This window comes from Ambystoma mexicanum, chromosome 3q (assembly GCF_040938575.1).
Source record: "Ambystoma mexicanum isolate Mex_15411 chromosome 3q, UKY_AmexF1_1, whole genome shotgun sequence".
In the NCBI taxonomy this organism is placed as follows: Eukaryota; Metazoa; Chordata; class Amphibia; order Caudata; family Ambystomatidae; genus Ambystoma; species Ambystoma mexicanum.
In genome coordinates this window covers 876,459,175-876,486,433 of record NC_090926.1, presented here as the reverse complement: position 1 = coordinate 876,486,433, position 27,259 = coordinate 876,459,175, and the positions used below count along the sequence as shown (strand labels likewise).

The 27,259-nt window shown below is 46.2% G+C and overlaps 3 non-coding genes across 3 annotated transcripts; all 3 read right to left on the bottom strand.

The window, feature by feature from the left end:
• Nucleotides 1-4,473: 4,473 nt before the first annotated feature.
• Nucleotides 4,474-4,609, bottom strand: LOC138448240 (small nucleolar RNA SNORA50). The gene has a single exon (XR_011260083.1). It is a non-coding gene; the product is annotated as a small nucleolar RNA SNORA50 (small nucleolar RNA).
• Nucleotides 4,610-8,036: 3,427 nt separating this feature from the next.
• LOC138448234 (small nucleolar RNA SNORA50) lies at nt 8,037-8,172 on the bottom strand. Its single transcript, XR_011260077.1, has one exon. It is a non-coding gene; the product is annotated as a small nucleolar RNA SNORA50 (small nucleolar RNA).
• Nucleotides 8,173-11,623: 3,451 nt separating this feature from the next.
• LOC138448237 (small nucleolar RNA SNORA50) lies at nt 11,624-11,759 on the bottom strand. Its single transcript, XR_011260080.1, has one exon. It is a non-coding gene; the product is annotated as a small nucleolar RNA SNORA50 (small nucleolar RNA).
• Nucleotides 11,760-27,259: the final 15,500 nt, after the last annotated feature.

Here is a 27,259-nt window from a genome sequence, read left to right as displayed (position 1 = left end):
CCGTCAGGGCAGGTACTCTGGGGTGATGCTTGGGCTGCTCTGCTGAACTTGCAATATGCTTCAGGACTTTTCTGCCACTCAAAGTGATAGAGCAAGGGTACCCAGTGTGCTGCATAGTCGAGGGTGTAGCTGCGTAGTGGGCGCGCCATGGGATCTCCTATGTAGAGTCGCGCAATATGCGTTTGCGTCTAATTTTCCCTCCACCCACTTACTCAGGGCGTTGCTGTGCTGCTTTATGGAGTGTTTCCTTAGTAGCCCTTACATCTGTGGCCCCGGGGCAGGGGGGGGGGGGGGGGGGGGGGGGGGGGGGGCTTGCTACATACAGGCTTGGTTAGACGGCGATTGCATACACTTCTAGCTCCGGAGTGCAGTGTCTCCCTTTGTTGCTCCCCTCCTGTTCTATGGTTTTAGGACGGAGGACACAGCTTTTCGGGGGCTACAGGCCTGCTGCTGCTACCTTCACGCAGATTACGGGCTGTGCTGGAGCTGGGAAGGCAATGCAGTGGCTTCGACGTGAACACTGCTTCGAAGACAGCTTCCCGGGCTAAACTGTCATTTCGGCCGCTAGGGCTCCAGGAGGTTGCGCAGCTTGTGGGCGTGATGTGCCCTTACCAGTAGGGGGAGGCCATCGGGGTTGGTCCCATCGCCGGGCCCAGGATATTACCTTGTTCGGCCACGCCGCCTATGTTGTGCTGCGAGGAATCCAGATGGCTGGCATGCCGCTGGGGACAGTGTAGCGGCCGCTCGATTACTGTTGCGAATTCTCCTCTCCCTGCTGAGTCTTGGGGCGTGGGGTGGAGCGGCCATGCAGGCCGTGATGAATGGCCCTTCTCCCCTGCTTCGTATTCGCTGCCCGGGGGGCATTTAATCTGCAGTGCTCCTGAGCATTTAGTTTTCAGCGGGCCCGACATGGTTTCATGCAGCTCCGAAGCTAGCTGTTGCGAGGTTTGCGAGCGTTCCACCAGCTCCTCCTTTGCAGAGTCTATTATGAGCGCAAGCTCGTTGCGCCCGCCATCTTGCTTTCTGCAAGCCCTCTGGGGCGGGTTTCTTTGCTACATACAAGTGAACAGGCAGTTATAGAAATCCTGCTTCTAGCCAGACGTGCCTCATGCCTTCTCCTTGGACTACGCCGCTTACTGGAGAGTTCTGTCGGTAGAATTGCTGGTGTTTAGACAGTCAGTGGCGAGCTCAGTGCCGGGAGCTTCCAAGGAGCCATGCCCCCTAAAGAAGTCTCATTTTAAAACCGTCAGTAAATAATTATTTAATCAAGAAACCTTGAGTGCAAGTGTTATTTGAATACTTGGCACTGTGAAACTATACTTGGCACAGCTCACATTGATCCCTCTTGAGATAAGCCTGGCTGCTCAGTCATACTACCACCTTGTGCAGTAAAGGCCTATACCAAAGGGTGAGTTACCTTTTGCCAAGAGGACAAGGCTGCTGTAGTCTCCCACAGGGTTATTACATACAATCTTGCCTAACAGCACTGACAAAGAAATCTCTGAAAACCTTCACTTGAAGTGTACAGTTGACATCTTCAATTCTCCCATACCACACACCAGTGGCGTATTTACCTATTTATTAGATACAAGGGTTACACTCTTCTCCATTGTAGACAAATCTGCTACAGTCGTGGGAGAAATTGGGAGATTCTTTGGCAAACTATGTTTGTCCTCAGAACTCATTCTGCACAAAGCCAACTGCCATTAGTGGCTGAACCTTACCAAAAACCATCTACCTAAAAACAGGAGCAATCCAATATGGTTATCCAACTATTACATTCTTACGCACTTTGACACATCTCAAGGCAATCAAACATGCATAAACTAATATCACCACAGTAAGAATTCCCTCCAGTACCGCTGGCCTGATTAGGAGGATCTAGTCCAGTGGTATTCCAACTTTTCATACCAAGCCCACACACCCCACTTTGAGCACTACCAACCCCCAAAATCCCAGGGGCCCAGGCTCTTTATATTTGTCTATGAAAAGCAAACTGCATTTATAAACGATAGACAGTCACCTTCATTTTTTAAAAACACTAAAAGCAGTCATCTTAATTCCAGTTTAAAGAGTCTGCTCCCATCTGCCGGACATTCTTCAGGACCCCCAGTTTGAAGCCCACCGATCTAGTCAAAAACCATACATCCCAAGTATCACTTAAGTTTCGGTCTCAGTATATGATGTCTGTAGGTCTCCAATGTTCCTACCTCTTCTCGTTTCCAGCTCTCCTTCGTTCCATTTCCTTTTCAACGCAGTCAGGCTGCCACCCTAGTTGGGATTAACAATTTGACTCTATTCAGACAATGCTCAGAGCACTTAAGTGACGACATGAACAGAGAATAACAGAGCCTATTGTAATGTACATGCCAAAGTAAAGACACAAAACCAAGGAATGACCATGCCCACAGGCGCTTCTGCGCTAAGAACAGGCGGGTACTAGGGGAGGGAGATCCCTAGCAATGTAAACAAGCCAGTTACAAAAGATGGGGTTTTTAATGCTTTACAAAAGGAGAAATGCTCCTCAATGACAATAACTGAAGCCTATTCCATAAAGTAGGGGCTAACACCAAGAAGGGCTTGCTCCTAGTGTGGTGTAACGCTCCATCTGATACCAGCATCGTGAAGAGCCCGATGAGTGACAGTCAAACTCAATACAAGCGGCCATCGGAAGCCAGTGAAGTTGGTGCAGCAGAATGGCAGAAGTGGCCAATCGAGGAGCATTCATAGCCAGTCTGGATGCTGAAATTTGAAGTACTTGCAACCGTTGTACCTGGTATTTTGGTTTCCCCAGATAGATCCCATTGCAGTAATCCAGAGATCCCAAATATTGTTGAGGTGACCATCTTGGTCAGACGGTAACAGTGGCAAGATCTTTCTCAAGACTCCAAGTTTGCTGAAACCAGCATTACAAACAACTAATCTGGGCTTCACGAGAACCACTAGACAGAAGTCTCACCCCTAAGCTTTTTACAGATGTACTTGGCCTTGGATGAGGGCCAAGTGAATGGGGACAAACCCGAGGGGCCCAAGAACTGTCAGCTGCTTGATGGCTATACACCAGTACTTCTGTTTTTACCCCATGGACTTTTAGCAAATTGGCAGACATCCACCTGCCTAAGGCGGAGAGGTAATCTGAGTTTGGCAGGAGGCTCATAAAAGGGCAGTCCAACCAAAACACTAATTTTGTGTCATCGGCATAGGTGTATAGAAAATCCAGACTGAGATAATGTCGCCACTGGACCCAAAAACAGATTAAACTAAAGGGGGTACACCGCAGGCCAGTGCAGAAGGAGACTGCAGGGTAACGGTTTGAGTCAGTTCAGCAAGAACTAATAGAACCAAGCCAGTACAGCCCCTGTAATCACTGCCCGCTCTAGATGGGTCACAGAATGCCATGGTCCACAGTGTCTAAAGCCACAGAGAGGTCAAGGAAGATTACAACGCCAACATCTGCCCAGTCCTGGAGAAGTGTCAGATTATCCAGAAGTGAGGATATGACGGATTCTCTGCCCAACAAGGGCCTAAAACAGGATTAAAACGGGCGCAATTATTAGCTCCCAAAAACTGTAAAAGCAGAGTGATCACAACTTCCATAAGCTTCATCAGGGGCGGTAGCAAGTATTTGGGTCGATAGTTACCAAACAGCTTAGGTTTTTGAGGGGAGGGGTAACTAGTGCATGTTTCAGGTGAGCAGGAATCTCCCCTGAAGGAAAGGGGTGCAGCAGGGCCGCTGTGAACATAGAGATTGTGTAAAGAGTAAAGTTGTTTTTCATGTATATTTAGGCCATAACACAGATTAAACATGTAATGGCAACCAGGCGGGCTTGTAACATTTATTAGATGTTCTTTCATACTATTGTAGAGCCTTATACTTTAATCGGTTGCTCCATGAATTATCTATTTTCACCTCATCTTTTAGTGCAGTAAGCATGTATTAGGGGGGAAAGTTTAAGGATATGGTGAATCCCAACAAAAGTCTGCTTGAGTACTAGTGAGGGCTCCCCCAAAAGAAAGTAGCAATATATTAATTGACACTAAGAAGCTCACGCCATCCAGTCACAATTTCTCGATCCAGGTTTCACCCTGGACTGAACACCTTAGGGGGTACCATTTTTAGTGACCTAGAGTTACATCACAATCGAAAGTCTTGGTGCACAAGTAAACAAACATGCGGTCTGAAACAGAAAAAGGATGTGGTATGAAGAAGTGATTTAAAAAGCAGCAGTGTCAAAAAGTACATCTAGGAAGGAACAAGGATACGAGACCACAGAGTACCCAGATATAAGCCCCAACGGCCCCAACAAGGACAACTTTGATATTGACCACCAAAAAGAAAGAAGCAACTTCTAAAATTGACATGAATACGCTCACGCCATCCAATCACAATTTATCGATCAAGGTTTCTTCCCTGGACGGAACACCACTTTAAGGCCGTTCCTTAGTGCCCACCCTTTTCCAGTACTGGCAAGCAAATGTAACTTGTTTTTAAAAGAGTTACTCCGGTTTGTTCACAGAAGCTCCAGTTATGAACAAGGTATTACTCTAGCGCTGCTGCTTAGCTAGTGAAGCCATTGATTGGGCTATCACAAGTTCAAAGGCAGTGCAGCTTCAATGAGTACATGGCACAAGATACATTTCAAAACAAATCTTCATTTTAAAAACATCTTACAATATTACAGGGAGAAAGTTATGTTCGAGGAGTCGGCCCTCCGAGCAGGTTTTGTCTGGCGCATTTCTCAGTTCTGAAAGGAAGAAAAAAAAAGTTAGCCCCACGTAGTTCATAGAAACAATGCCAGGGAATTAACAGCATTATTGTACATGCTGGCTATCATGTCAGATCTAAATTAGTGTCTTCATCTGCATCAGAAGTCTAACACGTAAGAAAGTCATCATACAAAGCCAGCTATATACCATCACCCTTCAGCACTACACAGTTGACAAGTTGGAATACATTTAAAACAAGCAAATGGGAGCATTCAAATCAACGCATACAAGAGTATAAACAGAAAGCTTAGAGATAAAGGTGCAGTCCATAACTAAGGGGCATGTTAGCATTCACACCTTTCATTCTCCCATACCACACGCCAGTGGCTTATTCTGCTACAGTGGTGGGGGAAATTGAGATTGTCAACTATCTTTGTCCTTAGAACTCATTCTGCACAAAGCCATCTGCCATTAGTGGGCTGAACCTTACCAAAAACCCTCTACCTAAAAAGAGGAGGAATCCAAAATGGTTATCCAATTATCACAATTCCTAGGCAATCCGACACATCTCAAGGCAATCAAACATCCATAAAGTAATATCACCACAGTAATAATTGGTTCTGGTGCCATGATTAGAGGCGGTTCTAGTCCAGTGGTATTCCAGTTTACATACCGAGCCCCCACCCTCGACTAAAAATATTGCTCCCATCCCCTACCAATCCTCCACCCCCCTGGGAAACCAAAGCACATCCAGGTGGCCCAAGGCTCTCTAAAAATGCAGACTGTGTACCATTATTATTTTTATATTGAAAGCAGTCATCTTAATCCCTTTTTAAAGAGTCTGCCCCCTGCGCCCAAGGCATCCTTCAGGCACCCCCAGTTTGAAGACCACTAATCTAGTCAAAAAACATACATCCCAAGTATCACTTCTGTTTCAGTCTCACTACATGAAGGCTGTATGTCTCCAATGTTACTACCTCTTCTTTCCAGCTCTCCTTAGCCCCTTTTCACCGCAGTCAGGCTGCCACCCTAGATGGGAGTAACAATTTGCCTTCATTTCAGACAACGCTCAGGACACTCAAGTGATGACATGAACAGATGAGAATAACAGCGTTTATGGTCATGTACATGCAATAGTAAATACACACAACAACCTTTGCCTGCCAGGTAAATATATATTAGGGGGCAAGTCCCATGACAGCAATAACATTCACCGACATGGCAAATCCCAACACAAATCAGCTTGAGTACTAACTAGTTGCTGATCTTGCAACGCCTGTGTAATGAAATCTACATTTTATACTGTACATCTCATTTATGGTCAGTAGAACTTCCAGAATACAGCAAGAAGTAATTCAAGGCTACAACAATCACAATAAGGTGATCTACAAATAGTGCATAATATATGCTGTAGTAAGGGAAGATTCTGCAGCCAGATGAGCAGCGCATGTATGGGAAAAGGACTACATTTTAGGTAACCCAGCCATCTCTCTATACATATAGCCTAAGATTCAAAATGTGCTGGCCAGGAGAGAAACCACTAAAACATATTACAAAGCCCCCCGCCCCCAACAGAGGCAACTGGTTGACAAGAATACCATAACTATAAGGCCTATAAATTAGGTGACATGCTGGAGAGCTGAAGCACATTTTAATTGAAGCTATTAGGCCAATAAAGCATTATTTGATAGAAGCTGTGTGCCATGAAAGGCACCAGGTACACTCCAGGAAGAAACTACTAGTTATCATCCAAGATGAGATACCCTAGTCGAATAAGACCAGAGTCCTCAGCCAGCTCTAGAATAAAAATTATTGTACATAGATTAAGTGAAAAGATTAAGCAATTCACATCTAGGCATTACCTAAGCAGGTCTTATCAAGTAAGGTAAACAAACGAGGGGGGGGTGGGGGAATAACAGATGCCAGATATCTGTAGCATTTGTGCATTACTTGGAATATAGTATGTAGGTGGGTTTTTGCCATTAATGTTACGGTAGCGTTTGAATGGTTGTAGGCCATTTGGTGCCACATTGGGGGTTACATACAGATACACAGGTCTTTGCGAGAATGACAACTCCCACCTTACTGTACCATATAGAAATTAAGCGGTTGGAACCTTCCACCATGTAACCAAGGACCATTTGGCCCCTAAACATAATCCTCCTCCTACTAGCTGGTTCTCCGGCTTAGTGCAGTACATCTTCCTGCCAGCTACTCAATGCCAAGAAACCCCCACGGCATGAGCAACTTCCCCTACTCAATCAAGGGGCCAAGTATGGCACAAAAGGGTGAACATGGGAGGTTCACGAGTGTGCAATCACTGCAAGGCAATGTTTCACACCCTTGCCTACACAAGTTAGGCAATAGAATTTACAGCAAATCTGCAGTAGATTTGTTATTTTGCCACAGGTAGGCTTGCCACACAGAAAAGCCACTCCACACCTACATTATGCAGAATATAACTTTAGGCATTTGAGATATTTGACTGATGCCCTGTGACGAGAACGTCGTGGAGCAAACTGGTTAAGGAGAAACCACAGACAGTGCCATCAGTTTCAATACAATTCTAATTCAAAGTACAAAAACGTATGATATATTACCTGCACCACTTTAAAATAAATTAAAAAAACTGGAATCACCTTCCCCACAATCTACTCACACTAACATGCTAAGCTGAAAACGTTTTACTCTTCCCAACATGCAATTGGAATCTAGCAGGTCAAAGAACTCCCCAGCGTGAGCCAGCTCTAGGGTGCAGGACACTCGACTATTAGGTTAAGGGTACATGAGTGGATCCCATGTCAAGACCGCTCTAAACCTTGCTGATAAACCAAATTTCCGGTGGGTGGATCCCGCTGGAAACTAGTGTAGATTACTACAACATAATTTTCTTTAAATTCTGCAGAGGATAATTATCAAATTAAGTTGAGAAAAAAATAAATGCTCTTAAAACACCTCTTAGGGGGTACCATTTTTAGTGACCTAGAGTTACATCGCAATCGAAAGTCTTGGTGCACAAGTAAACAAACATGCGGTCTGAAACAGAAAAAGGATGTGGTATGAAGAAGCGATTTAAAAAGCAGCAGTGTCAAAAAGTACATTTAGGAAGGAACAAGGATACGAGACCACAGAGTACCCAGGTATAAGCCCCAATGGCCCCAACAAGGACAACTTTGATATTGGCCACGAAAAAGAATGTAGCAACTTCTAAAATTGACATGAATACGCTCACGCCATCCAATCACAATATCGATCAAGGTTTCTTCCCTGGACGATACACCAATTTAAGGCCGTTCCTTAGTGCCCACCCTTTTCCAGTACTGGCAAACAAATGTAACTAGCTTTTAAAAGAGCTACTCCGGTTTGTTCAAAGAAGCTCCAGTTATGAACAAGATATTACTCTAGCACTGCTGCTTAGCAAGTGAAGCCGTTGATTGGGCCATCACAAGTTCAAAGGCAGTGCAGCTTCAATGAGTACATGGCACAAGATACATTCCAAAACAAATCTTCATTTTAAAAACAAATCTTACAATATTACAGGGAGTAAGTCATATTCGAGGAGACGACCCTCCGAGCAGGTTTTGTCTGGTGCATTTCTCAGTTCTGAAAGGAATGGAAGAAAGAAAATCGTTAGACCCACATAGTTCATAGAAACAATGCCAGGTGAATGAACGGCATTATTGCACATGCTGGCTATCATGTCAGATCTAAATTTGTGTCTTCATCTGCATCAGAAGTCTAACGCGTAAGAATGTCATCTTACAGAGCCAGCTATATACAATAACCCTTCAGCACTACACAGTTGACAAGTTGGAATTCATTTGAACGAGCATTCACATCAATGAAAATAAGTGTATAAAAAGAGCCTAGAGGAAAAGGTGCGGTCCAAAACTAAGGGGCATATTCGCATTCATACAGGGTGTATAACCCCAGAGATTTTAACTACCCAGTGTTTTGCCATTGTACTATGCTAGGGTGTAAACACAATTAATGCGGGGCTAAGCAGGTCACACGCAGGAAACCGCCATGGCGACGACAAAGAAATACATGAAAACCTTCAGTTGAAGTGTACGGTTGACATCTTTAATTCTCCCATACCACACACCAGTAGTTTATTTACCGATTTATTAGATACAAAGGTTACACACATCTCCATTGTAGACCAATCTGCTACAATGGTGGGCACAATTGGATGATTGTGAAACTAGCTCACTCCGTAGAACTCAATCTGCACAATGCCAACTACCACTAGTGCACTGAACATTACCAAAAACCATCTACCCATTTATTTAATTGTAATGCGCTGGTAACTCACGAGTATCAGGGCACAGAAAAAAGGACACGAAAGACAGAACTTATGTGGGACGGGACAATTCAACTAGAGATCTCAAGATACCCAAGAACATGAGCAATCCAAAACGTTTATCCAACTATCCCAATTCCTAAGCACTCTGACACATCTCAAGGCAATCAAACATTCATAAATAATCACCACCACAGTAAGAATTCCCTCCAGTACCGCTGACCTGATTAGGAGGATCTAGTCCAGTGGTATTCCAACTTTTCATCCCAAGCCCCCCCACTTTCTCTCAGCTCCTACCAACCCCCAAACTCCCAGGGGCCCAGACTCTATAAATGCAGATCGCTTTTCATAGAAAAATATAAACGGTAGACCGTCACCTTCATTTTTAAAAAAATATTAAAAGCAGTCATCTTAATCCCAGTTTAAAGAGTCTGCTCCCATCCCCCCAACATGCTTCAGGACCCCCAGTTTGAAGAGCACTGATCTAGACAAAAACCATACATCCCAAGTATCACTTATGTTTGGTCTCATTATAGGACGTCTGTATGTCTCCAATGTTGCTACCTCTGCTCGTTTCCAGCTCTCCTTAGTTCCATTTCCTTTTCACCGCAGTCAGGCTGTCACCCTAGGTGGGGGTAACAATTTGCCTCTATTCAGACAATGCTCAGACCACTCAAGTGACGACATGAACAGAGAACAGACTTATTGTCATGTACATGCAATAGTAAACACACAGAACCAATGAACAACCTCTTCCTGCCAAGTAAGTAACAAGATTTATAAAAAGCAACTAAGGCCCACAGGCGTCTAGGCGCTAAGCACAGGTGGGTACTAGCGGCGGGAGAGCCATAGCAATGTAAAAAACAAATCAGTTAAAAAAATATGGGGTTTTTAATGCTTTAGGAAAGGAGAGATGCTCCTCAATGACAAAAACTGAAGCACATTTCTGAAGCCTATTCCATAAAGTAGGGGCTAACACCAAGAAGGAGCGCCCCGCCCTCCTAACCAGGCTTGCTGATGCCTTGGCACTCTAAGGAGCACCAGAGAGGAAGAATGTAGATACCTAGTGTGGTGTAACGCTCTGGCACCAGCATTGTGAAGAGCCCGATGAGTGACAGTCTTAAACTCAATACAAGATGCCATCGGAAGCCAGTGAAGTTAGTGCAGCAGAATGGCCTAAGGGGCCAATCGAGGATCATTCATAGCCAGTCAAGCTACTGAAATATGAAGTACTTGCAACCGTTGCATCTGTTATTTTTGCTGCCCCAGATGGATCCCATTGCAGTAATTCAGAGATCCCATTATTGTTTCAGGTGACCATGTTGGTCTGACTATCAGACAGTAGCAGTTCAAGTTTGCCGAAACCAGCATAACAAACAGCTGAAATCTGTGCTTCACAAGAGCCACTAGACAGAAGGCTCACCCCTAAGCTTTTTACAGATGTACTTGGTGTTGGACGAGGGCCAAGTGAGTCGGGCCAAAACTGAACTCCAAGAACTGCTAGCTGCTTGGGGGCCCTACCCCAGTACTTCAGTCCCCGCCCCCCATTGAGTTTTAGCCAATTGGCAGACATCCACCTGCCTATGGCGGAGAGACAATTTCTGAGTTTGGCAGGAGGCTCAGTAGAAGGGGAGGCCAACCAAAACACTAATTGTGCGTCATCGACATGGGTGTATTAAAAAAAAAACCCGACTCAGAGATAATGTCTGCCACTGGACCCAAAAAACAGATTAAACTAAAGGGGGGACAACACCAACCCCTGGGGGACACCGCAGGCCAGTGTGGAAGAAAAAGACCGACAAGCCTGAAACGGTTGGAGTCTGCTCTGCAAGTAACTAATTGAACGAAGCTAGTAGAGCTCCTGCAATCCCTGCCCGCTCCAGGCGGGCCAGCAGAATTCCATGGTCCATGTCAAAAGCTGCGGAGAGGTCAAGGAGGATTAACACCACCCTCTCCCCAGTCCTGGGAAACTGCCAGATTATGCAGGAGTGATGATATGACTGATTCTCTGCCCACCAAGGGCCTGAAACCAGATTGAAACGGGTGCAGGCAATTATTAGCTTCCAAAAACTGTAAAAGCAGAGTGATCACAGCTTCCAGAAGTTTCATCAGGACCCGTAGCAAGGATATGGTCAATGAAACTGGTAACCAGTGCATGTTTCAGGGGAGCAGGAATCTTCCCCTGAAAGAAAGGAGTGCAGCAGGGCCGCTGTGAACAGAGATTTGTGTAAAGAGTAAAGTTGTTTTTCATGTATATTTAGGCCATAACAGATTAAATATGTAATGGCAGCCAGGTGGGCGTGTAACCTTTACTAGATGTTCTTTCACACTATTGTAGAGCCCTATACTGTAATCAGTTGCTCCAAGAAGTCTCATCTTTCAGTGCAGTAAGCATGTATTATGGGGCAAGTTCCATGACAGCAATGACATGGCAAATCCCAACGGAAATCTGCTCGAGTACTAGTACTCCCCAAAAGTAAGTAGCAATGTATAAATTGACATTAAGAAGCTCACACCATCCAATCACAATTTCTCGATCCAGGGTTCTTCCCTGGACAGATCACCCATTCAAGGTTGTTCCTTAGTGCCCACCATTTTCCAGTACTGGCAAACAAATGTAACTTGCATTTAAAAGAGCTACTCCGGTTTGTTCAAAGAAGCTCCAGTTATGAACAAGGTATTACTCTAGCGCTGCTGCTTAGCTAGTGAACACATTGATTGGGCCATCACAAGTTCAAAGGCAGTGCAGTTTCAATGAGTACATGGCACAAGATACATTCCAAAACAAATCTTGATTTTAAAAACAAATCTTACAATATTAAAGGGAGAAAGTTATGTTCGAGGAGTCGGCCCTCCGAGCAGGCTTTTTCTGGTGCATTTCCCAGTTCTGAAAGGAAGAGAAGAAAAAAAAAAAAAAGTAAGCCTCACGTAGTTCATAGAAACGATGCCAGGGAATGAACGGCATTATTGTACATGCTGGCCATCATGTCAGATCTAAATTAGTGTCTTCATCCGCATCAGAAGTCTAACACGTAAGAAAGTCATCATACAAAGCCAGCTATATACCATCAAACTTCAACACTACAAAGTTGACAGTTTGAAATTCATTTAAACAAGCAAATAGGAGCATTAACATCAATGAAAATAGGCATATAAACAGAGAGCCTAGAGAAAAAGGTGCAGTCCAAAACCAAGGTAAATATTTGCATTGATACAGGGGGCACAATCCCAGAGATCTGAACTACCCTTTACGACTAATGCGGGCTAAGCAGTTCACACGCAGGAAACCGCCACAGCACGTTAGGGAGAATTCTCAGAAATGTGCTAATTCCCTTCTACTTTAGAGACCCCCAGCTCTTTTGCTGAACTTTAGGACTGAGACCTCTTGCCTGTATTTTTGGTTGATTTGAACACTTTCTTTTCGTTTTGGAGTCTGACAAAAATGTCATAGGCATATTTTTACATTGTGACAGCACCCTCAGTGCAGTGGCACAGAGAAATCCTTTGGATGTCTGCAAAGGTGTAAATACTTTCTCTTGGATAACCACTGCTTCCAAGAGTAGTAAAGAGAAATTGACTTTACTACATTTTCCTCGTTACAGACCCAGCACACACCATTTTACAATAGGGTGCTGGAGTGGTTACTTAGTATCCCCTTTGTCCAATTTCTCGTTTAACATTTTTATATATTACACTTTCTACAATTCATGGCTGGTGGTAGTGGTTTCCATTGTGTGTTTTACCACGGGCTGCATTCGCAGCTGCAGTATGGCACCCATGGGTGCCCATTTTGTTAAACTGGCCCCGGTCTTCTTTTTCCTCCATTTCTTGTTGGAAAGGTCCTTCTTGAGATTTACTCTGCGCGCCAAACCAGGTTTGGTCCCTTTGTTAGTTTGGTCTATGGCGGGGTTCACTGGTGCCAGAGTGTTTGGCACTGCAGGAAGCGAGGGAGGTTCCCTAAACGCTGTGCTTAGTCTCCTTGGTTACATGAATTCACCCAAAGGTGATTGGCTGGCTGTCCTTGGAGGACAGCCCCCCTGCTGTGTGGTTGACAGCTAGGCTGCAAATGAATGGGAGAAACCTGCATAAAAGGTGAAGTCTTTTGCAAGGAAGGCAGAGTCGACCACTGGAAAAAGGAACCTTAGAAAAACTGGAAGAGAAGCTTGCTGCACCTCCTCGACCGTTGGTTTGCCCAGTGGGACCAATCAACCCCAAGACGAACTAGACTGAAACCCCCTCTCTGCTGGCTGCATTTCCATTGCTGCTGCAGGAACCGAGTGCCAGAGGACAAGAACACAAGAATCGAGTGCATTGTTTTTAAGCTGGACCCGAGTTCCAGGAAGATCCTGCGGACCCCGACATCACGGTAGCAACTATCCGCCAACTACTTACGGCATGTACCTGATAATGAAGTTACACTGGATTGAAGGATAGCAGTGACTGTATCACAGATTCATCACAGTCACCTAGGACGCAATACAAAGACCAAGACCCTGTTTGGTCTAGACTCTCGAGTTCTATTAACAGACAAGAGTTTGTGGAAACATACTACCATTTTCCTCTGGGGACCTTAGCCCGTGATGTCACATTGTAACTAACGTTCAACTTCAACAAGTCCTTACCTGATAATTTGAAACCACCGAACTATTAGACCCTTTGGGTCAAATTTATGGAAACCATATGCCCCTGAAGAAGTTCCTGAACTAAAGGACAAATCCTATAGGAACGAAACATGTAGGGTTTTCTGCAACACTAAAACAAAGTGCGTCATGTGGTATTGAAACCTGTGTTAGATGCAATTAAGGCAGACTGCAAATGCACCAATCATGGGGTCACATAGTAATCAAGTACTATATGGTCCGTTTTCCTGTGTGTGGTTTTTGTAAACTAATTACAAGGTTTCTGACAATTCATAAACCCTCTGTACATGCACTTCTGCATTATTGCAGATGTACAAACGTCCATGTATTATCGAAATGGTACTACACAATGAGTCACTTTTGAGGTAACGGGCACATGACACTTCTATGAACAGGTCACTTGAGATTTTATATGATGTGTTTTATTAAATTGTTTTTAACCCTTGTATATTAAAGAGGTTATATGAAATTTGGTTGAATTTTCCATGCACTTTACAGTTTTCATATGTGACGTATACCCCATAGTCTAGGGATTTAGCCTACTGAACCTTAAGAGACAGGGAATTTGTTTTGCATTTATGACCACCTCAAAAGAGTGATGGACCCCAGCAGCAAGGAAAGTCCACAGGGAGTCCAAGAACCGCGGCAGCGCTATTTGCGAGTAGCTGAAACCGTGAAGTGATGCAGATCTGAACTGTGCCCATTGCCTCTGCCAACCTTTCAATTCATAGTGTAGGAGTCCCCAGACGTCCTCCCTCTTGTCCCCACGACTGAGGCCCAGGAACAAAAAGATCTGCAGGAACTACAACAGGAACAGAAGTCAGTTGGAACCTTCTCTTCAGACCTAAAGTACTGTGAACTAAGGGGTACTGTGTAGCTTGCTTGCTCTCAGTGTAGACTTGCATTGGCTGCCTTTTGCAGAGCTTGCATCTTTGCCCTTCACAAGCCTCCCAGCTTGTGGCCCAACAGGGATTTCTTTTACAACATTGTGCAAGACTTTTACCTACCTTCAAGAAGTGCCTCAGCTCGCCTAGACTTTGCTCAAAAGGCCAAGCTGCACGCTCTCTGCAGCTCTGCTGCCATTAGACCAGCCCCGGAGCATGTCAGCTGCTCCAAGCACCGGATTGCAACAGGAGCGCACCAGCATCACCAGAATCATGCCAGCAGTCCCTGCATCACCAGTAACCCATCAAATGTCTGCCCCGAGTGCCCCCACCGCTACACAGGAGTGCCCCAGAAGCCAGCCTGCAGTCCCTACAAGCAGCGTTTGGCACAAGGATCCGCTGAATTCTAAGATGGCCGCCGCCATGGTTCTAATGGCAACCACATGTAAACAAGCCCTATTGGGCTCCAGCCATTCGCTCACCCACCCACCCCGCCTCCCTTTTATGGAGGGGAGGCAAGCCGAGAGGCAAAGCCGCAGAGGAGCGAAGGCCAGGAGAAAAGGCCAAGCACTCTCTGCAGCACTCACAGCAGACAGCGATTGCTGCACCCATTATTCCTAAACAAGGTAAGGGTAATGCCCATAACCATGCTGCCATTCCGATGCACTATAGCCCAGTTACAATCAGGAATCTATGACTCTGCTTGTGCATGCCCGCCCACTTGCATTCCACAACCATTCCAGGTTTGCGCAGCAGACTAGCCCGCCTGAGATCGAGATTCTACGGGCAACATATTCCTAGACCCTGGGCCTCCACAACCCCATCACCCATGTTTGCTCACGCCCCCTCAGAGCTCCCGACTTCCTCCAACAGAGCCACAGACAGGGCACACACTCGCTTCCCCCCTCTCCCCCCGCAAGGACCGCCACACACCACATGGATCTCTAACCAGCGCCACTACACCAGTATCCAGACACATGAGGCTATTAACTGAAATCATCAACCGCAGCGCTCATGTAACCGTGCCCTCTTTTCCCTCAGAACTTTCAGGCAGAAAAATCACTGAGGTAACCACACCAGCTACCACCTGCACTACTAATGTATACAATCTCCCCTATACTGTTAATTTGTCATACACCAATGTGACCTCCATGCCCACCACTGCTACTGGGCCATGTGAGGCCAATGTGATTTCTATGCCTCCCACTGCTACACCATGTACTGCGAATATTGCCACTGTACTGAGCACCCTCACCAGTTCCACTACCACCACCCGGCCTAGCTATCCCACTAGCAATACCTCCAACGCCCCCCTACTATGTGCCTTGATCAACGCTCTATCCATGCCAGCACCCGCCCTAGATGTGCACGACAATCATGAACAACCACCTTGACCTTCTCTTCCTCAGTGAGACCTGGCTCAATGACACATCAGGCCCAGCCCTCACACTGCCATTTCAGACGGCTACCTGATCTACAGGCAAGACCACTCCTCTGAGAGGCGGCGGGGTAGCAGTTATCGCCAAAGAAAACGTTGCCATCAGAGAAATTCAAGAGGACCTTAGCCATCACGCTGACTACCTTCGGCTCAAGCTAAAGCTCTCCCCTAATTGCACTATTGCCTTCCACGTTGTATACCGCACCCCCCCCCCTGGCCCTGCCAACGATTTTCAAGACGCCCCGACTCATTCACTCTCAGATAACCTAAAAAAATCCTCAAAAGTCCTACTCCTAGGTGACCTCAATCTGGGGCTTAATGACCCCAATGCCTCTGCCCTCAGGAAAGCAATCGACACCCTTGGGTTCTCACAAGCCATCTCAGAGCCCACCCACTGTACGATAGATTGGGTCTCTCACCATAACTGCACCATCCTTGTTAAATAGATCACGCCGGTTCCATGGTCCGACCACCTATGCATCCAATTTGACATCTCCACCTCTAATTGGACCCCCTAAACCGACTGTCCCTCTCCCTGTTGCATTAACCAGGAGCTCTCGCCAGCTCACGAAGGCGAACCTCACCCAACACCTCCAGGTTCCTGCATTGCTGCCCCCCTTTTCCAATGACCCTGAGGTACTTGCCAACACCTTCAAAGCTACCATTACGATGGCAATTGACGCGGTAGCTCCCCTCACTCTTAAAAAGCTAAAAAACGTAAACACGCCAACGCCTGGTATACCCAAGATCTATCTCTGGTGCCACCCTTTTTTTGGATTGTGACAAATACCTGGAAAAACGACCCCAATGACACCACCAAAGCTGCCTTCAAGGCAATGTCCATTGAATATAAAATCGCCATCATAAAGTCTAAAGCCTCCTCATTTAACTCCAGAACAACAAATGCCAAATCTGGCACCAAAGAAATCATCTCCATTTTCAGAGAACTAGAGACTCCTGCCTCTCCACCCCCCACCCTCTAAAGACGCAGCCTGGTGCAACTCTATTCAATCTGCCATGCTGACGAAGCTTCAGGGGAATATCCTTGCTCACCAACAGGCCATATCTAAACTGATAGCAAAGAGCCATCACTGTTCATCTCCTGTCACCAACACCATGCCTTCCCCCATCTTTGAATTCAAAGACATGACTACAGCAGAAGTCATTGCCCTCATTAATTCCATTAAAACCTCCAATTGCAAAGGGGACTCCTGCCAAGCTCAGGTCATCAAGGATTGTGCGCCCCCTTCCTTGCCCCCCTTATCCCTGCCTTTGTTAACGCCCCTTTCCAATCCGGCCATATCCCCCACTGGACTCAAGGAAGCCTGGCTTTGCCCGCTCCTAAAAAAGCTTTCCCTAGACCCTCTGATCCCAGGCAACTACAGGCCCATCACCACTGTCCTATTTCTTCTAAAAATACTTGACAAGGCAACCTACGTGCAAGAACAAAAATTCTTGGGAGGACAACCACCTTCTGGGTCTCCAGCCATCAGGGTTCAGGCCGAGGCACGGTACTGAAACAGCCCTCCTTGATCTTAAAAGCCAGACAGATGACATAAGAGATGCTGGCAAACCTGCACTACTTCTCCTTCTGGACCTCTCCGCTGCCTTTAATTTGGTGGGCGATAATTCCCTCTACCACCATCTCTCCACTGCAGCTAATTTCTCCCCCAGTGCTTGTAAATGGATCACCTCCTTCCTGCAAAGTAGAGCAATGAAGTTCTTCTCTGGCCTTGCATCAGCAGACCCGAGCATCATCCAATGTGGGGTCCCACAAGGGTTGTGCATCGCACCTATCTTCTACAACCTCTTCAGTAGGCCCATGTTCAAAATAGTGGACATCTCATACACAAATTATGCTGATGACACCCAAGTGCTTATCCCCCTCTCAGGCGATTACATGTCTGACCTGAACACCCAACACCATTTACTCAACGATCGAATCATGGATGGCGGAAAACTGGCTATGTCTCAACACCGAGAAAACCTAACTTCTGCTGATCGGATCGCCCTCCACCTTGGGCAAGTTGGACAAGCAATACAGCTCATTCATCGTAGACATCCCCATCACTGTCTCTCCGGCAGTCAAGACCCTTGGTGTCTACCTTGATCCCAACCTTACCATGCCCAGGCAGGTCAATACCATTGCATCAACCTCAGCCTATCATTCCAAACTCCTTAACGCAGCAAGACCTTTCCTGTCCCAACAAAATTGCCTCACCATCGCAAGAGCAATAATAGGCTCAAGATTGTACTATGCAATGCCCTTCTCATAGTTACTTCCAGCAAAAATCTTGCTCAACTCCAGCTGGTCCAAAACAACACCCTCAGGGCAGCCACGGGCATATCTCGCAGGGACCACATATCTGGGCTCAGAAGACAGGTCCACTGGCTACCCGTTAAAGAATTATCTTTAAAACTCTTGCCCTGACCCACAAGTGCCTCCACGACTTAGCCCCCCACACCCCTTACCTTGCCAATAGGTTCTCCAAACCTGCTGCTTCCAGACCATCCAGATCCGCATACTCCAACACTTTAATCGTACCCAGAAAACACAAGAGTGTGCGCTGGTGGTTCCAGCTTACCTGCCGTGGCTGCCACCACCTGGAATGCCCTTCCACCCCACAACAGGCAAATTGACGCCCATGCTTGCTTTCGCAAAGCCATCAAAACCAGCCTGTATGCATAACTTGCCTGAACCTGTAGTCACTCTTTGGGTGGCCAAGTATCCATCTGTGTAATCATGTACAGTAGCTATGAATGTCCTTGTTGGGCAGCTTCACTGTAACCCTTTAAATAAGCCCTCGTTCTTCCAAGTTCTCAGCGCCTCGATGCCTGTGGGCTGTAGTGCGCTTAAAAAATAAGTAAATATTGGCTGTCCTGGCTCCCCGACGACTCCAACCTCTGACTTTGTGTTTAACTGTCCCTCCAAAAAGTCATACATACCTTACTTGCATAGCTGGGAAAGGCTTAATCGACATTGCATGGGGGGATGTGGGGGGGGTGGGGGTCAAAAGTGCTTACCTGTTTGAGAAACTTGTGAACCATTGTTTCCTTCCCTGACCCTTTCCTTTTTACCACAACTTCAGTATTACCCATTTAAGTGTGAAAGGTGATATATTAATGTCCACAGTGTCCCAACTATTGAAGTCACCTCAGGGTGTAGGAAAATCTGTGTGCCATCCCAAAAGGGTATCTACTTACTTTATCGAACTGAAGGAGTGTATTTTGAAGTGTTTTTATTTTTGCTAATTGCGCCCTTCCAAAGGTGGCTTTTTTTTTTTGCAACAAAATATTTGAGCATTTACACATTAAACATCTGCAAGCTTCATACACCTGAATGCAGACACACCGACATAACGAATTACGGAGCAACCCCACCCCCGCAAACCCAAAGTTCGACCGGGTGCTATTTTGATTGAGAGTGGACCCCTATCTCGGAATGGGCAACCAGGCACGTTATGTTCAGTTTTCCCTAGGCAGGATTTCGACCTTCCGTGGGACTCCCACGGACCATTGCTATGTGCTAAAGGTCCTGTTGTAGGCTTATCTGGTCAAGGGCGGCCGATGTTTTAGCCACAGGAATTCCTCTGCGTAGTCCAGAAATGGGGCCCAGATGCTATGAAATTTGTTTGTGCTTTCCAGATGAACGGCTGTGATTTTTTCAGCTTCTATGTCCCAGCACTTCACCCACCATATGGTTAGAGCTGGGCCTTCTGGGTGTTTCCACTGTCAAGCATTCGTAATTTTTGCCGCAGCAAGTAGTTGGGTACAAAGGTTTGCCAGGGGCCCCGAGTGAGGGGAAAGCTCTGTCCTTAGTGTCTCCCAGTAAGACCATCCCTGGGTCCCATGGAATATTCAGCACTATGATTTGGCGAATATGTTCCAGCACCTCTTGCCAACATTTCGTCACTATTGGGCACGACCAAAGAGTGTGGAATAAGGTCCCAGTTGATGGACAACCCCTCTAGCATTGAGGAGGGAGCAACAGGTCGCTTTTAATAGGTCCGGTGTTATGTACCAAATGAAGCAGACCTTCATCGCACATTCCTTATTAGTGATGCATTTAGAGCTCTTGTTCATGCGTGCCCAGATATGACCCCAGTCTTCCTGTTCAAGCCCCCTCCCCAGATCCTTTTCCCAATTGCTCATATATTTTTCTCTTTTTTTATTGGGGTCGGACTGGTCTAGGAGGCGGTAGAGGATAGACACTTTGCCCATGTTCGTCTGAGTTGTGAGTGTGCGTTCTAAAGCCGAGGTCCCTCCCACCAGCGATAGCCAGCGCTTGCGTGTACTGAAACCTATCAGCCTCTGCCACCCGAATTTCTATTTGCATTCTACTAACGTTAAGGGTACTTTGTTCACCAGAAAGTCTGTACCCGCATTAGGCCCCCCCCGCACCCTCCTCCTTCCACCTGGTGAACCCTTGTGAGGGAGTGCCGGGGGAGAAATCGGGATTGTTCCATATTGGGGTTAGGGGTCCGAGAGTGTTCTTATTCTTGGCTACTCCCCACCAAACAAACTTTAAAATTCTTCGCTGCTGATTTTGGAGTGCACTCTCCAGGATGCGGACAGGCAAGGCGGTGCAATGGTATAATAGCCTTGGCACCAAGTTCATTTTCACTGCTGCTATGTTCCCAATCAGGAGATCACCTGCTTATGCCACTGCTTTAAATCTTTAATTAGATCAGTGAACAACTGATCACTGATTTATAGCGATAAATCAATTTGGAATATGTACCCCTAAATAACTAATTTGGTGTTTGGCCCAGAGGATGGGGTGTTTGGCCCGCAGGGCCGACCTCCGCTTTTGCGGGATGTTACCGCCAAGGCTTTAGATTTAGAGTAGTTGACCCCAAAGCCTGATGTGTTGCCGAATGCCTCAATTTCCTACCAGAGGGCTTCCATGAAGCTGTCGGCCTGTGTTAAGGTTAGAAGAACATTGTCCGCGTACATGGTGGCTTTATACGCGTGTGCCCCTAGTGATATGCCATGAATGTCAGCATTTCCCCGATTCCCTCCTCTCCCCCCCCACCCCAAGTTTTGTTGCAAAAGGTTCCATGGAAAGAGCAAAAATTAGTGGAGATAGTGAGCAGCCTTGGCGAGTGCCTCTTGAGTTGTTAGTCTTGGCTGATCTGTAGCCATTTATCCTAAGGGAGGTGGACGGGTGCCGATAATTGGCCATGGACCACTTAGTAAAATTGGGACCGAATCCGAAGTGGGCCTGTGTTTGGCTGATATACCCCCAATCTAGTAAATCGAAGGCTTTATGGGCGTCAAGGGAAAATGATAGCTAGGTCAGAGTCCATTCTGGTTGTGCTTTCTATTAAATCAATCGTGCGCCATATATTGTCTTGGGTGCTGAGCCCGGGAATGAAGCCCGTTTTGTCTGGGTGTATTAGCTGGAGTGAGATCTCCCGCAGAGAGCATCTCAGCGTCGTTATTCATAAGCGCGTTTGTCCTGTATGAGGCTCATTGTTAGGGGTCCTTCCCGGGTTTAGGGATGAGAACTGTTAAGGTCTCTTCAATAGAAGAGGGGATACTGCCCGTTGGGAGGAAGGAATTAAAAAGAGCGGCAAGCTGTGGGGCTAGGATATTTTAATATGCTTTATAAAACCACACTGAATCCGTTGGGCCGGGAGTAGCGTTCAGTGATTTTATAGCCCCCAGTGTTTCCTATGTCGTAATATGGATTTCCAACGTCTCCAGCCGAGTAGGGGGTGGACAGTTTGAATAGACCTCAGGAAGCGTGTTTGGACTGAGTCCGTGGTGGAACCTGCCATTATTTCTCTGTGGTGTTCAAGAAGGGTTTGCATTTTCTCTTACTCTGACTGAATGATATTACTTGGGATATTATTCCTCATATGCACTTGGGCTAAGAGTTGGTTTGCTTTATTACCATTAACGTAATAGAATTGTTTGGTATATGCCAATGCCTTTGCCGATTTGACTGCCAGATGCACCTCAAGCGCAATTTTAGCTTTTTTGAGGTCTCTGCCCCCCTTGACTGAATGTGGTTTAAGGTTCTTCTCAAATTCCTCTACCCGCGGTGTTAATTTGGCTTGTTGGAGTTGTCCAGTCAGTCTTACTCACTAATCGGGACTCCTCGTACCACAGGCTTCATGGCGTCCCACATCGTAGAAGGGGGCATTCACCCGTTCCATTCTCCCTGAAGAAATATGAGTTTGTTCTGATTAAAGAGTCTAAGAAGATAGAATCCTCAAGCTTCCAGTACCTCTGGGAGAGTGGGGGGGGTGGGGGGTGGGAGAGCCGTAAGTGCGCAAGACTGCCTCCACCGGGGTGTGATCTGAACCCTCAGTACATTTTTATACCCCTTCCAGGCAGGGGGAAGAGGCTGCTGGGCATTAAAAGAAGGTTCATCCTAGAGAACCCCAAGTGCATGTGCAAGTAGTGGGTGAAGTCCTGGGCACCCATGTTATGCAGCCTTCAAACAGCCACCGTAGAAGTCTCCCTCAGAAAGTCTGCTATCCCCAGGGCCTTGGAGAAGTCTGCCTCATTTGAGGGAAAGAGTTTTGTCAGCTTGCGGGTCTGAGACTGTGTTGAAGTCGCCTCCTGTCGTCAAATGCCCCTCGGCAAACACCAGAATGGTTGGGATTAGATTGATTAGGAACCGCTCTTGTGCACTGTTCGGGCAGTAGATGGTGATAAAGGTCATGGGTTGCTTGAGTAGGTGCCCCTTGACCATTAGAAATATACCCATGGGATCCCGCTGTACCGTTACGTGCGTTAGGGGGACATTTTCACTCAGTAGGAGGGCAACTCCTTTTTCCTCCCCTGACATTGTGAAGTACCGCTTTTTGAATCAGTTGAAGTGCACCCACTTCTCGTCCATCTCCAGGAGATGGGTCTCCTGCAGGTAAACCACATCCACAGAAATGTGTGCTAGTCTCCGCTCCAGTGACTACCTTTCCCAGGGAAATTGACGCCCGTTATGTACCGCAGTTCCCGGCTTGCGTCAGCTGTCATGGGGCCCTTGTGAGTTCTGCTCCAATACCGGCCCTCCACAGCCAAGTTCCCTGTGCGTAACCTTCATGTGTGTCGAGTGTCTGTCTGCCTGTTCCTTAAATATTGGCTGTCCTGGCTCCCCGACGACTCTAACCTCTGACTTTGTGTTCAACTGTCCCTCCAAAAAGTCATACATACCTTACATGCATAGCTGGGAAAGGGTTAATCTACATTGCATTGAGGGTGGGGGGGGGTCAAAAGTGCTTACCTGTTTGAGAAACTTGTGAACCATTGTTTCCTTCCCTAACCCTTTCCTTTTTACCACAACTTCAGTATTACCATTTATGTGTGAAAGGTGATATATTAATGTCCACAGTGTCCCAACTATTTAAGTCACCTCAGGGTGTAGGAAAATCAGTGTGCCATCCCAAAAGGCCATCTACTTTTATTGAACTGAAGGAGTATTTTGAAGTGTATTTTTATTGTTGCGAATTTCTCCCTTCTAAAGAAGGCTTATTTTAAAACTGACTTAAATTAATAAATAATGAATCAAGAAACCTGGGAGTATAAGTGTTATTTGAATACTTGGCACTGAAACTATGTTGCAACCCTACAACTCACATTGACCCCTCTTGAGATAAGCCTGGCTGCTCAGTCACAAAACCACCTTGTGTAGTACGGGCCTATACCAAAGGTTGGGTTACCTATTACCAAGAGGACAAGGCAGGTGTAGTCTCCCACACAGTTACTAAATACAATCTTGCCTAACAGCACAGACAAAGAAATACGTGAAAACAATCACTTGAAGTGTACCAGTTGATATCTTTAATTCTCCCATACCACACAACAGTGGCTTATTTACCAACAGATATCCTTCAGGACCCCCATTTCGAAGACTGCTGATCTAGTCAAAAACCATGCATCCCAAGTATTACTTATGTTTCAGTCTCATTATATGACGTCTGTATGTCTCCAATGTCCTACCTCTCCTGGGTTCCAGCTCTCCCAAGTTCCATTTCTGTTTCACCGCAGGCAGGCTGCCACCCTAGCTGGGGATAACATTTTGCCTCTATTCAGACAACTTAAGGCACGACATGAAGAGAGCTTACGTACATGCAATAGTAAAGACAGAATCAATGAACGACCTTTCCCAAGATTTATAAAGAGCAACTAATGCCCACGGGCGTCTAGGCGCAAAGCACTGGCATGTACTAGGGGAGGGAGAGCCCTAGCAATGTAAACAAAACAGTTACAAAAGATGGGGCTTTTAATGCTTTACGAAAGGAGATCCTCCTCAATGACAAGAACTGAAGACTATTCCATAAAGTAGGGGCTAACACCAAGAAGGAGCGCCCTCCTGACCAGGCTTGCTGATCCTTGGCACTTAAGGAGCGCCAGAGGAAGCACAGATGCCTAGTGGGGTGGTAGCGCCCTGGCACTAGCTTTGTAAAGAGCCCGAAGAGTGACAAAGTCTTAAACTAAATACAAGCTGCCATCGGATGCTAGTGAAGTTGGTGCAGCAGAATGGCAGAAGGGGCCAATTGCAGAACATTCATAGCCAGCCTGGCTGCTGAAATATGAAGTACTTGCAACCGTTGTATCTGGCATTTTGGCTGCCCCAGATAGATCCCATTGCAGCATCCAGAGATTCCATTATTGTTGAGGTGACCATCTTGGTCCGGCAATCAGACGGTCACAGTGACAAGATCTTTCTCAAGACTCCAAGTTTGCTGAAACCAGCATTACAAACAACTGTAACCTGGGCTTCACGAGAGGCACTAGACAGAAGTGTCACCCCCAAGCTTTTTACAGATGTACTTGGCCTTGGACAAGGCCCACGCGAGTCGCAAAACTGAGCGCTCTAAGAACCGTCAGCTGCTTGGGGGGGGGGCAGGGGGGTCATACACCAGTCAGTTTCTACCCCATTGAGTTTTAGCTAGTTGACAGACATCCACGTGCCTATGGTGGACAGACAATTTCTGAGCTTGGCAGGAAGCTCACTAGAAGAGGAGTCCAACCAAAACACCAATTATGTGTCATCGGCATAGATGTATAATATAACTTCAGATGTCTGCCACTGGACGCAACACATTAAACAAAAGGGGAGACAACACCAACCCCTGGGGACACTGCAGGCCAGTGCGGAAGAAGGAGACTGACAAGCCTGACAGGAAACAGTCAGAGTCCGCTCTGCAAGAAACGAATTGAACGAAGCCAGTAGAGCCCCCGTAATCCATGCCCGCTCCAGACAGACGGGCCAGCAGAATGCCATGGTCCACAGTGTCAAAAGCCGCGGCGAGGTCGAGAAGGATTAACACGCAACCCTCTCCCCAGTCCTGGAGAAGTGCAGATTATTAAGGAGTGAGGATATGACGGATTCTCTGCCCAACAAGGGTCTAAAACCAGATTGAAAAGGGTGCAGGCAATTATTAGCTTCCAAAAACTTTAAAAGCAGAGTGATCCCAGATTCCATAAGCTTCACCAGGGGCTGTAGCAAGGACTTAAGTCGACCAGCTTAGGCTTTTTGAGGAGAGGGTTAACTAGTGCATGTTTCAGGGGAGCAGGAATCTCCCGAGGCAAAGTAGTGCAGCAGGGCCGCTGTGAACAGAGATTGTGCAAAGAGTAAAGTTGTTTCTCAGGTATATTTAGGCCATAAAACAGATTAAACATGTAATGGGAACCAGGTGGGCTTGTAACATTTAATAGATGTTCTTTCATACTATTGTAGAGCCCTTCACTGCAATCCGTTGCTCCAGGAAACGTTCATACACATTCCTCACCTCTTTTTAGTGCAGTAAGCTTGTATTAGGGGGCATGTTCCATGACAGCAATGACATGGCAAATCCCAACAGAAATCTGCTTGAGTACTAGTCGGATCTCCCCAAAAGAAAGTAGCAGTGCATAAATTAATCTCACGCCATCACAATTTCACGATCCAGGTTTCTTCCCTGGACGGAACACCAATTTAAGGTTGTTGCTTAGGGCCCACCCTTTTCCAGTAATGGCAATCAAAGGTTACTTAAAAAAGCTACTCGGTTTGTTCAAAGAATTTAGTCTATCACTGCTGCTTAACTAGTGAAGCCATTGATTGGGCCATCACAAGTTCAAAAGCAGTGCACCTTCAATTAGTATCATATCAGTACACGGCACATTTCAAAACAAATTTTCATTTTAAACAAATATTACGTTTGAGGAGACGGCCCTCCGAGCATGCTTTGTCTGGTGGATTTCTCAGTGCTAAAAGGAAGGGAAAAAAATAAAATAATAAAAATAAAATAAAGAAATAAGTTAGCCCTACGTAATTCATAGAAACAATGTCAGGCGAATGAAAGGCATTAATGTACATGCTGGCTATTATGTCAGATCTAAATTAGTGTCGTCATCTGCATCTGAAGTCTAACACGTAAGAAAGTCATCATACAAAGCCAGCTATATACCACCAACCTTCCGCACTACACAGTTGACAAGTTGGAATTCATTTGAAAAAGAAAATAAACAGAACCTAGAGAAAAAGGTGCAATCCATAACTAAGGAGCATATTAGCCTTCACACCTGTCATTTTCCCATACCACACACCAGTGGCTTATTTATCAATTCATTAGATACAAGGGTTACACTCTCCATTGTAGACCAATCTGCTACAATGGTGGGGGAAATTGAGAGAGAATCTTTGTCAAACTATCTTTGTCCTCAGAACTCATTCTGCACAAAACCAACTGCCACTAGTGGGCTGAACCTTACCAAAAACCCTCTACCTAAAAATAGGATGAATCCAAAATGGTTATCCAGCTAGCACAATTACTAAGCACTATGACACATCTCAGGGCTATCAAACCTCCATAAAGTAATATCACCACAGTAATAATTGCCTCCGGTTCTGCTGCCATGATTAGGAGGATCTAGTCAGTGGTATTCCATCTTTTTCATACCAAGCCCCCCACCCTCGACTAAAAATGTTGTTCTGATCCCGACAAACCTTCCACTCCCCCCATCCCCCCCCCCCCGGGACACTCACATCCAGGGGGCCCACAGGCTATTTTAAAAATGCAGGTTGTCTACCATTTCTTTTATATTGAAAGCCGTCATCTTAATCCAGTTTTGATTCAGCCCCCCCCCCGCAAGACATCCTTCAGGCCCCCTAGTTTGAAGACCACCAATCTAGTCATAAAACATGCATCCAAGTATCACTTCTGTTTCAGTCTCACTACATGAAGGCTGTATGTCTCCAATGTTCCTACCTCTTCTTGTTTCCAGCTCTCCTTAGCCCATTTCCTTTTCACTGCAGTCAGGCTGCCAACCTGGATGGGATTAACAATGTGCC